General features: G+C 40.8%; 1 long non-coding RNA gene across 2 annotated transcripts; it reads right to left on the reverse strand.

Moving 5' to 3' along the window:
- Positions 1–2,366: 2,366 nt before the first annotated feature.
- On the reverse strand, positions 2,367–3,524 carry LOC116702823 (uncharacterized). Of its 2 annotated transcripts, none has more exons than XR_004335260.1 (4): positions 3,404–3,524; positions 2,913–2,945; positions 2,752–2,806; positions 2,367–2,650 (listed from the first exon to the last, which is right to left on the reverse strand). It is a non-coding gene; the product is annotated as an uncharacterized LOC116702823 (long non-coding RNA). The 2 variants fall into 2 exon arrangements; XR_004335261.1 differs by lacking the exon at positions 3,404–3,524 and adding an exon at positions 3,338–3,401.
- Between the last annotated feature and the right edge of the window lie 5,862 nt (positions 3,525–9,386).

Raw genomic sequence — 9,386 nt, forward strand, 5'->3', positions numbered from 1 at the left:
GTGATGTAGTCTTGAAGGCGTCATCGGTCCCTGACCTACACTCACTGGATGTGTCTGGGGGTTGAAGCGACTGGAATGAGGATACGCACCTCTAAATCTGAGGCTTTGGCTATAGGCAGGACACTGATGGAGCGCTTACTTCGGGTAAATAATGTGTCTTTACCCCAAGTGGAGGACTTCAAGTATAGGGGTCTTGTGTGCGAGTGAAGGGACAATTGAGCTGGAGATTGGTCGGGGAATTGGAGCAGCGGGTGCCGTATTGCATTCGATTTACCACTGCATTGTGATAAAAAGAGAGCTGAGCCAGAAGGCAAAGCTCTCAATCTACAATTTCCGTTCCAACACCTCACCTTTGTTCATAAAAGTTGGCTCATTAGCAAAAGAACTCGATCCTGGTACTAGCGGCCGAAATAGGTTTCCTCAGGAGGGGTGCTGGTGTCTCCCTTAGAGATAGGCTGAGAAGCTCAATCTTTCGTGAGGAACTCGGAGTAGAGCCGCTTCTCCTTTGCGTTTGAAAGGAGCTGGTTTGAGCAGCCGGTAAGGATGGCCCCTGGGTATCTCACCAGGGAGGTGTTCCAGGCACGTCCAGCTGGGAGGAGGCCTCGGGGAAGACCCAGGACTAGGTGGAGGGATTATATCTCCAACTTGGCCTGGGGACGCCTCGGGATCCCCCAGTCGGAGCTGGTTGATGTTGCTCGGGAAAGGGAAGTTTGGGGTCCCCTGCTGGAGCTGCTCCAGCAGTGGATGACGATGGATGGATGGATGGATGGATGGATGGATGGATGGATGGATGGATGGAAGTGTATAGGGGCCATAGTGACTAAATATGAAAACTCACATGTATTATAATAAACTCATGTCCTGCTCTGGTGATCGGTGTAAACTCAAATTTTTCAGCAGTGAGCAGTGATGCCAAAGGTAAAAAGTTATTGTTCTAGTCCATTTTAAATAATAGAAATGTTTACCTGCTTTAATAGCATCACAGCATGTGTATGTAGGTATGCATGTGAAGAATACGGTGAACTTGAAAGTGACTCAAAAAGACCTGCTCAGTTTATGCATGTTTTTATTTACTTGTATGTGAAGTATGCAAACTGTGTATGCATGCATATTTATTTTTGTGCGTGTGTGTTTAAATCCCTGTCTTCATACATGAGTGAGTCTCACTAAGTGAAGTACTCTGTGTGTTTGCTTAGTGACATGGACAATAGGTGGCAGATGCAAACATGATGCCTGCTGATTTGACTCTTCAGCCAAACAGCCAGCGAGCTTCGATCCGCTGAAGAAACACTTATTTGAATGGAGACTAGTCGTCTTTGCCGTCTTGTGCAGCTGCTGGCTACACTCTCACATGAACCGGCTCAGTGTTGCACGAGGTACCGAATGAAAAAACTGTGGGAACATGAGGCGCTGACATGTGTGTGATCAGCTTTGCTGGTGAAGAAAAGGAACAAAGTCTTTCTTTTTCTAATACCTCTGTCTACGCAGAGGTTGACTTAACAGAACACGTAATTCACCGTTGTACATTTTCACACATTCCACACATTTTCCACTCGGCCAGTCTCTGCTGGTGGCCACTGTGCAGCTCCACTGCAGCTGCCGCCATGTGTTGTTGTTATAGTCAGCAAACTTGGTAAGAAGTTATAAATAAAAGAAAATTGTCCCAATGTAAAGTATGCTTCACACTGCAAGTAGCAGTGGACAAGTTACTTTCAAAATGTAATACATTATAGATTAGTAGTTACAATCTCTTGAGAATAATTAGTCATAGAACAATATTACTGTGTTTGAAATGAAATGCGTTACTTTTAGTTACTTTCACCACAATAACAGCGAAAATATGACTCGGCAGGTAGCTTGTGAATCTCACCACAGTGTCAACAAAGTCATCGTTATCCGTTACAATACATCTTAGATTATTCATATTGTGTATTATTTATCTGAATCTGCAAAGTAACTAAAGCTTTAAAATAAATGATGAAGTAAAACTTAAAAAGGCCTACATAACTCTGAATTGTAGGGGAGTGGAAGATGATGAAAATGAAAAAAATCACTTAAAAGTAGGCCTACTTTACAATTTTATTAAAATATGGTATAGTTACTTTTCAATGCTGATGAAATGTAATGTTAATATTTACATGTAGCAAGCTTAAATATAAATTTAAATATGTCAGCTGCTCGGACACACCGCTGTCCACGCAGATGTACCATTACTTTTTGGGACACAAATGCTTTCTGTACTGTTACCTGTTGGGACACAGATATTGTCTGTACCGTTACCTGTTGGGACACAGATATTGTCTGTACCGTTACCTGTTGGGACACAGATATTGTCTGTACCTTGACCTTTGGGACGATTGTTCCTGTACCGTTACCTGTTGGGACACTGATGTTGTCTGTACCGTTACCTGTTGGGACACAGATGTTGTCTGTACCGTTACCTGTTGGGAAACTGATGTTGTCTGTACCGTTACCTGTTGGGACACAGATGTTGTCTGTACCGTTACCTGTTGGGACACAGATGTTGTCTGTACCGTTACCTGTTGGGACACAGATATTGTCTGTACCGTTACCTGTTTGGGACACGATATTGTCTGTACCGTTACCTGTTGGGACACAGATGTTGTCCGTACCGTTACCTGTTGGGACACTGATGTGTCTGTACCGTACCGTTGGGCACAGATGTTGCCTTCCGTACCTGTTGGACACAGATGTTGTCCGTACCATTACCTGTTGGAACACTGTTAGGACACGATGTTGTCCGTACCGTTTCCTGTTGGGACACTGATGTTGTCCGTACCATTACCTGTTGGAACACATGTTGACACAGATGTTGTCCGTACCGTTACCTGTTGGGACACTGATGTTGTCTGCCCGTTACCTGTTGGACACAGATGTTGTCCGTACCTTACCTGTTGGGACACTGATGTTGTCTGTACCGTTACCTGTTGGGCACACGATGTTGTCCGTACCATTACCTGTTGGAAACACTGTTAGGACACAGATGTTGTCCTACCTTTACCTGTTGGGAAACGGTGTTTCTGTACCGTTACCTGTTGACACAGATGTGGTCTTTACCGTTACCTGTGGGACACAGATGTTGTCCGTCCGTATCCTGTTTGGACACAGATGTTGTCCGTACCATTACCTGTTGGAACACATGTTAGGACACAGATGTTGTCCGTACCGTTTCCTGTTGGGACACTGATGTTGTCCGTACCATTACCTGTTGGAACACATGTTAGGACACAGATGTTGTCCGTACCGTTACCTGTTGGGACACTGATGTTGTCTGTACCGTTACCTGTTGGGACACAGATGTTGTCCGTACCGTTACCTGTTGGGACACTGATGTTGTCTGTACCGTTACCTGTTGGGACACAGATGTTGTCCGTACCATTACCTGTTGGGACACAGATGTTGTCCGTACCGTTACCTGTTGGGACACTGATGTTGTCTGTACCGTTACCTGTTGGGACACAGATGTTGTCTGTACCGTTACCTGTTGGGACACAGATGTTGTCCGTACCGTATCCTGTTTGGACACAGATGTTGTCCGTACCATTACCTGTTGGAACACATGTTAGGACACAGATGTTGTCCGTACCGTTTCCTGTTGGGACACTGATGTTGTCCTGTACCATTACCTGTTGAACCAGTTTAGGACACAGATTGGTCCGTACCTTTACCTGTTGGGACACTGAGGTTGTCTGTCCCTTCCTGTTGGGACACATGTTGTCCGTACCTGTACCTGTTGGGACAACTGATTGGTTGTCTGTACCGTTACCGTTTGGACACAGATGTTGTCCGTACCGTTACCTGTTGGGACAAAGATGTTGTCTGTCCCGTTACCTGTTGGGACACAGATGTTGTCCGTACTGTTACCTGTTGGGACACTGATGTTGTCCGCACTGTTACCTGTTAGGACACTGATGTTGTCCGTCCCGTTACCTGTTGAGACATAGATGTTGTTTGTACCGTTACCTGTTGGAACACCTGTTAGGACACAGATGTTGTCCGTACCGTTACCTGTTGGGACAGATGGTTGGTTTCAGACAGTTACAGAAAATTGTCAGATGCAGGTATGGGGGAGTGGAAGGATGTTGCACTTACTTAATAAGAGTTAAGAAAATAAGAGTTAATATGTAAGCTTGTTAGCATACTGATATTATGCTGACAAATTTAAATTTTGAATTGATGATGGTGCAGGATGAAAAGTCAGAGGATCAGCAAAGACAGTGGGACACACTGAGGTAATTCCTGTCTTTTCTATGATGTTATAATGATGTTTTATGTTTAGTGTGGCCAAAGCTTTAGAGTCTGAGAGAGAAATCTCTGTGAACTAAAACGTTCAGACTTCCCCTCTGTTGTGAACTTTTCTTGGTATGATGTCATATGCTCCAGGTAGACAGGACTGGATTTTATTTTTTTAACTACCGCAGTGTTAACATTGTCAGATGTATCTACGTGCTAACGGCAGTGAAAGATGTAATTTTGGCACCCAATGTTGTTCTTTTCTGTGATATTGTATATTACTGGATGAGTGAAAAGTTTTAGCCAGTGATATGTTTCCCCCCGCAGGAAAACTATCAACCTTAAATGTCAGGGCCACTAAGGCCTTTAGAATCCATGCTGCTGAATGTTTGCACTAAATTCCATGGTAATCCATCCAAGAGTGCATGTGTAAGCCTGCCATCAAAGAACTAGAAGGTGTGATAGTGAACCAATATTTACTTACTGTAAATATTGCACAGGTACAGCACTTGTGTATAATGACAATAAAGGCATTCTATTCAGACTTTGTTAAGACCATCCTTAGCCAGAAAACGACCGTATAGGTTGACTTTGCAAGCAGCTTATAACGACCCATGTTTATGTTTTTTTTTTGTTAGGCAGTGACATCTTGTAGTTGTAATAATTATACGAGGAAGTGAGGTGACAAAATTATAAGAGCACCAGGCAGGTTGGCGTAGATGGGTCAAACAAATACGTGACTTTCACTCAAAAGACTGGGGTTCATGTCCCGAGTGCAATAAGTCACTTTTTGACAGTAACTGTCACTTTTTGACATTCTTACCGACCTTAGACTTTGATGCAATGACGTCCGTGATGTCAGGTTACGTCCTCATTTCACTAGCTTGACTTGACTCATTTTGTGACAATTTTCAGTGTAACTTATCCTAGACCCTCCTTCGCAGCGCTGTGGAGGAAGGTCTGGCAAGTCCACACAGCTCTCTGGGATAGGAGAAAAACGTGCTTTGGTTTATTGGCATTTCTTCCATTCACAATTGGAGCCACAGTGCCGTTACAAAATAGCCTCGGGAAGGAACTTTTTTTGGTGGAACATGTGTATGTTCAAAAGTAGTTTTAGTCGTGCAACAGAAAACTCCAAGTGGACAAATTAATTTGTTTATGTATTATCCAAGCTTTATGTATTATCCAATTGTTTGCAATGTCCGTATTTATCTAGCCCAGCTGATGTCTTGTATAAATGTCTTTGTTCTTATGTAACTGTATTGTTTTCAGTTGTTGAAATTTATTTTTCTATATCAATGTCTTGTATTAAGGTCTGTCTTGACGTGCTGTACCCATGTTTTATGTTTCTGCAGAACAGGAACCTGCCGAAAACCAGTTTTTAAACTGAGTCAGGCCCGTTTTTATATTTTCTAACTTTTCCTGTGTAATAAATATATGAAATTAAATATGAAAACAGTCTAGTTAGCTGTCTGGATTCACCCTGCAGAGATCTGAGGAGCAGTTAACCATGGTCCTCATTGACCACAGTTTTAAATTTGGACATCAGGCCAAAAAGAAGGACATACGGCAGAAATACCAGCGGCAACGGAGCAATCCAGTAAGTGGAAGGTCGTGTAAATAGACTTTACTAACCCTAACTTAATATTTTCATTGCCCAGACTAAACTATTTAAAATCTGCGGCCGATAATTAAATAGAACAGCTTAATAACAGCATGATTAAAGCGGCCACAGTGTGACAGTAAATAAAACAGTCATTTTGTCATTTTGGGAGTCGTTGACAATCAAACTATTCTGTTGTTTAGGTATGACGATGTGTTGATTTTGGCAGCTGGTAGACCAACGGAACAGACAGCAAGATTATGTTTTATTTATAAAACCAAATCTGTAGGATAGGATACTTAAACTATCAGCCTGTGGACGTCAAAGTTGCCTGTCTCCCATCTCAAGTTCCAGCTTATTGTTTCCCCCATGTGAGCCAGTAGACCTCAACAATAACAGTTTTTTGCATATACAGTTTATGTTTAGTTTACGGTCGGATGCCCAGAGAGTGTTGGGACGTGTGTCTCTGGCTTTGAATAGGGGCTGTATTTACAGGTGACTGATGGACTGATGGACATGCAAAATAAGGGCTTTGAATATCAACAGCATGCCAGCATGGAGAGTGATTTCTAATATGAAAAGTGTGTCGGCATGGCAAGTGAGGTTAATGGTGCATAACAGTTTAGCCAAAAGGACCTGGAACAGTGCATGTGCAAACACACAGAGAACAGTGATTTTACTTTTGCAGCTGCTGTACAATTGATATTTTGATACGATAAATACGTATCAAATGACAACGTGAAAACAATGTGACATTGTGAATCCATAGTGATGAAGCTACATGGAATAATGGGTTGAATCTGCTGTTACTTTTCCGAATTTTACTGTACCATTGATCGTCTCAGAATGAATTCCGAGTATCAATACAATTGTCTCTTTCAGTCACATTAAAAAATATTTTTTGATGTACTTTTTCAAACTGATAAAGTTTTGAACAAAGTTTTGAATCAATCCCAGGGTACATCTTTTGGTTATATCACTGTTTTGTGACCCATATAATATAATAACAAAAGGACACAGCCTGCGAAGTAGACCACGCTTCTTTCTCATCAAAACACATTGTATTATTTTCTTATATGAACATAACACTGACAATTACCATCTACAGTCATACCCTTTAGCACCTTGATAGCAATTAATTGAAGTCAAACAAAGAAATGGCAATAACATAAAAATAGTGTGATTAAACAATTATGTAATAAGTGCAGGAGGCCTATCTGCAGCTCTCTTTGGCTTTATGGAGCCTTATTGTGAGTTGTAGCCCACAACATTACCTCAGATAAACCCACTGTACAGCACCTGCCTATTAGCAAAGAGACACTGATAGACAGACAGACGCAGTGGAACATTTAGCAGCTTAAGAGTTGGTAGAGACCAGAGCCATAGAGAGAGAGAGAGAGAGAGAGAGTTGTGATACTCTTTCCTATTGCATGGTTCATGTAAGCCTGTATAGTCCCAAACACACACCGCACTCTCATGTTCTTCTATGGGACTGACAGCAGCGATCTCAATATTAAATGGTAAATATAAATGAAAACACATACCCAAGTACTGCATTACTGCATATTTGTAAATCTATAAAACACAATAAAGGACAACTAAAAATGAGAACCCTCTACATATAATGTATCTGTAGTATAATATTGGTCAGTAATCCAAAAAATGTTTTCTTAAAGGCTTAATCTTTATCTTCAAATGTGATCAAATAATCAGAATCAGAATCATCATCAATAATGCTTAGTTTGCATCTTAAGTCAAATAATAGATACTATATACAGTTAATAAATGGTTAATTAATGGTAAACAGATCATATCACTACAATAATAAAAGTAGCCTCCTAACTATTGTTTATCCATTAAAGTAGCAACATTCCGTTCAGCGTTTAGTGTCCAGCTCACTTCTTTTGATGAGGCATGAGATGACCACACAACCACGATCATTTTAAGACTAAGCCATACACAAAGTATCAAATATATTAAAGAATACCAACTCATTACGCATGGATGAATGAATGAAACAGTATTTTTTTTATTAAATCGAGTGAGAAAACAACAACAACAACAACAACAACAACAACAACAACAAGTGCGTGTGTAGCTAACTGGAAAAACAAAGTGCAAAGGAACAAGGATGAATATTGTTTGTGCATATTGTGTGCAAAACGAGCTCTCTTCTTAACATTTCTATAAGTGTTAAGAAGATAGCTCGTTTAGATGGGGAAACAATAAAAGTTACACCGTGGGACCCCGGTCTATCCCACCAGAGCTGTCCGCCGTTCGCAGGTGCACAGCAGTCTGATAACGTCTTAGCCTGTAAATAAAGATACACTACCGGTCAAAAGTTTGGGGTCACTCACAAATTTCCATTGCACTCCATTGTAAACAGAATACCAGCTGAGATCAGTTGCATTGTTTTTTTAACCAGGGCGGCAGTTTTCAGATGACATTATGTGCTGACATAATTGCAAAAGAGTTCGCCAATGTTTTTCTAGTTAGTTTTTTAAAATGATATCAGATTAGTAAACAGAATGTGCCTTTGGAACATTGGGTGAATGTGCGACTAATGCGGCAGCATGTAGATATTGCATTAAAGATCAGCCCCCCCACTCAGATCAGCTGGTATTCTGTCTAAAATGGAGAGGAATAAAAATTTGTATGTGAACCCAAACTTTTGACCGGTAGTGTAAGTATATGCATCATAAAGTATATGATATCTGATATAATATAGAGAGTTGACAATTCAAAAGAGGTAGTTACTTAATCAATTTACCCCTGGAGATACCTTCACAGCTGGCAAAGTCGAGCTAACAAACTAGCAGGCAATCGGTTGTCTACTACTAAAAATATATACAATTACGCTAAGCACATACAAATGAAGCTCAGTATATACATCATAAAGGGCCTTCGATAAAATATAGACATTTGACAATTCAAAAGAGGAAGCTATTAATCAACTTACTTCAGAAGTTACTTGACGGTCAGCAATGGAAATGAATGATGTCCAACGCCGTAGAATGTGGTAGAGACCAAAAACAGAGCTAAAAGAGAGTGAATCAGTTGGACACGAACTTAACTCAAAATTAATGTAAATGTTACACTGGATGTATGAAAAAGAAACTGTTTGCTAACAACACAGTCAAATAATTTTAAAAAGGTGATGGCATTTCTTTGTATGACTTCAAATTCAGATCACATGTTTGTGAATATTTTTTACAAGTGCAATTTTTAACATACAGCTTCAGATTTTTCAAAAATAGAAACTCGTTCAGTAGACGGAAAGAGTGAAAGCGGGCTCATAGTGATGTCACGATGAACTTTGACCTCTTGACTGGGTCACTGTGTGTGTGTGTGTGTGTTGAAATGTGTGTGTAAGTGTCTGTGTGTGTGTAAAAGAGAGAAATGAAATAGGATACCGGGTGAGAGAAAGCCAAAGAAAAGAGAGGAAGAGATGGGAGATCGGTCTGCTAACTTCTGGTTGACCTCTGTCCGGCTGTGGTCTATCTGTATAGTGTCTTGAGATAACTCTTGT

The sequence above is a fragment of the Etheostoma spectabile genome, chromosome 15 (genome assembly GCF_008692095.1).
Source record: "Etheostoma spectabile isolate EspeVRDwgs_2016 chromosome 15, UIUC_Espe_1.0, whole genome shotgun sequence".
Classification (NCBI taxonomy): Eukaryota; Metazoa; Chordata; class Actinopteri; order Perciformes; family Percidae; genus Etheostoma; species Etheostoma spectabile.